Consider the following 2,957-nt stretch of genomic DNA (forward strand, 5'->3'; position numbering starts at 1 on the left):
ATCTGAATCCCTGGCATACTCTTTGTTGGCTGAAGCTGGCAGCTTTCTACGTTTTCACAGCTTCCACGATAGTCTCAGAAATCAGCTGTTAATTCTGTATTCTGAATGTTGGGCAATTGTAAGCACTTGGGCTTTGTGGAGGGCCCTTTATGGAGGCCAGAAAAAAATGAGGAAATGTTAGCCAGACCCCAGAACTCTGTAGTCTGCTGGAGCAGGCAACCAGATGATAACAATTGTAAAATAATTCCTTGGTCTGTCTATTAAGAAATTTAAAAAGCAGGATAAAGGGATCAGTCCTTGGTTTATTTCGGATCTCCTGCAGAGCAAAACCATGACCTTCTGCATATAACACACAGCGATAATCACTACACTAACACAAAATGTCAAAGCTGAGGACAGGTACAAATGCTAGAAAAAAAATTGGCTACAGTAAAATCCAAGGATAGTCTCACTGCAAGATAAAGTAAGGAGAGTATTTCAAGTGCTGAACAATTTTATATGCATCTCAATTGGCACAAGTTTGAAAGACCCATCAATTAGAATACCCTGAAAAAAGGTAAGTTTAGACATCCAAAACTGAACTCTTGATTGTTACTTGTTCTCATTCATTCATTCACTAAAGTAATGTTAATTAATTCTCTACTAAAAGTCCTAAGCCAGAGACTATTAAGTAGCTGGGAATAAAGCAGTGGACACGACAGACAAAATATCCTTTTCCTCATGGAATTTATGTTTTAATTCCTATCAAATAGCAGTTGATGATCAAATATGCTATCTTTTGATGAAAATTTTTACCATAGTTAGCAGAACTCTGTATCACTTCTTTAGGATTTATAAAATCTGGCCTCCTAGATGCTTTTCACTATGCTAAGGATGAGATAATTATGGATGAGGAAGCTTATCCTCTTGTTCATATATATATCTATAAAACAGCAAAAAATACATAGTGTGAGAAGCATATATACATATATATACATATGTGTAAATATACATATATGTTTATTACCAATTACCATGTATGATATATAGATATTTGCTCATTGGTAACTGATCCTAATGAATACGGTTGTTCTGTCTTGATTTTAAACTTCCTCTTACACACCCAAGCTATTTATTTCTTATTATACGCCTTTGCATGAACACTGCCTCTGCCTTTTGTTTCAAACCTCAAGAAAGAGTCTCATTTAGGAGTAAGCGGGACTTTGAATGAATCTCACTGACAGGCTGCTAGCATGAAGAAAAAAACACTCGAGGGCACCAATACCCTGCTTTTCAGTCATCGAGAAATGAACATCAGAGCGTCTTATGAGAGCAGAGAGCGTAGAACATACCAAAAAAAAATGCATTGAAATAAAATTTCCCAAGAGACTGCCTGCTATCTCCCCGCCCTGTGCTTCTGAAAGAATTGAAGCTTCAGGAGAAGCATTTGCTTGATTGCGAGTTGTCGGGTTTTAAACTATGGATTCTAAGAATTACAAAGTGTAGGGGAAAATATTATCCCTTTGCCAAAGATACACCCTGAAGGAACGGATAAATTTAAAGTTCATTTTAACTAATTTGAAGGTGAAAGACAGCTTTACCAAGTAAGTTTCCGTAGTGTAGCGGTTATCACGTTCGCCTAACACGCGAAAGGTCCCCGGTTCGAAGCCGGGCGGAAACAAAGTATAGCTTTTGCTTTTTGGGTTTTCTTTTTTTTCTTTTCTTGAGACGGAGTCTTACTCTGTCGCCAGGCTGGAGTGCAGTGGCGCGATCTCGGCTCACTGCAACCTCCCACTCCCTGGTTCAAGCGATTTTTCTGCCTCAACGTCCCCAGTAGCTGGGATTAGAGGTACGCACCACCACGCCCAGCTGATTTTTGTATTTTTAGTAGGGACGGAGTTTCACCATGTTGGCCAGGATAGACTCGAGCTCCTGACCTCGTGATCCACCCGCCTCGGCCTCCCAAAGTGCCGGGATTACAGGCCTGAGCCAGTGCGCCTGGCCCATAGTTGTTTTGTAAAATTCTGAATCTATTTATTTATATATATATATGTGTGTGTGTGTGTATACTCACATACTATATATATATTATATATATATATATAAACATTATATATACATAATTTTTTTTTTTTGAGACGGAGTTTCGCTCTTGTTGCCCAGGCTGGAGAGCAATGGCACGATCTCGGCTCACTACAACCTCCACCTCCCGGGTTCAAGTGATTCTCCTGCCTCAGCCTACCTAGTAGCTGGGATTACAGGCATGCGCCACCACGCCCGGCTACTTCGTATTTTTAGTAGAGACGAGGTTTCTCCATGTTGGTCAGGCTGGTCTTGAACTCCCTACCTCAGGTGATCGGCCCGCCTCGGCCTCCCAAAGTGCTGGGATTACAGGCGTGAGCCACCGCGCCCGGTCGGTCAGAACTTTCAATTAAAAGAATGGTAATATAACAAGAGCAGAGCTAAGACTGACTTTCTCACCCGGCCCTCTCACCCGGCCCTCAACAAATACTCGAGTTCAAGTAGTACCTGTTCCATTAAAGATACTGTGCCTCGGCCGGGCGTGGTGGCTCATGCACTTCATCCCAGCACTTGGGAGGCCTAGGCGGGTTAATCATCTGTAGTCAGGAGTTCGAGACCAGCCCTGGCCAAAATGGTGAAATCCCATCTCTACTAAAAATACAAAAATTAGCTTGGCTTGGTGGCGCGCGCCTGGAATCCTACTCGGGAGGCTGAAGCAGGAGAATCACTTGAACCCGGGAGGTGGAGGTTGCCGTGAGTCAAGATCCCACGGCACTCCAGCCTGGGTGACTGAAGGAGACTCCATCTCAAAAAAAAAAAAAAAAAAGATACTGCACCCGGCTGGCGTTGGCCTTCTATAGGAAGAGATGCGGTACTCTTCTGTTGAGGACATAAAGAGTGAAGTAACGTAAGTTTTTTAAAGCTCTTTCGACAGTTCAGTGGAGAATATTTTGTAG

General features: G+C 42.3%; 1 non-coding gene across 1 annotated transcript; it reads left to right on the forward strand.

Moving 5' to 3' along the window:
• Positions 1–1,587: 1,587 nt before the first annotated feature.
• TRNAV-AAC lies at positions 1,588–1,660 on the forward strand. Its single transcript has one exon. It is a non-coding gene; the product is annotated as a tRNA-Val (tRNA).
• The last annotated feature ends 1,297 nt before the right edge of the window (positions 1,661–2,957 follow it).

Source organism: Nomascus leucogenys, chromosome 22a, assembly GCF_006542625.1.
Source record: "Nomascus leucogenys isolate Asia chromosome 22a, Asia_NLE_v1, whole genome shotgun sequence".
NCBI lineage: Eukaryota > Metazoa > Chordata > Mammalia > Primates > Hylobatidae > Nomascus > Nomascus leucogenys.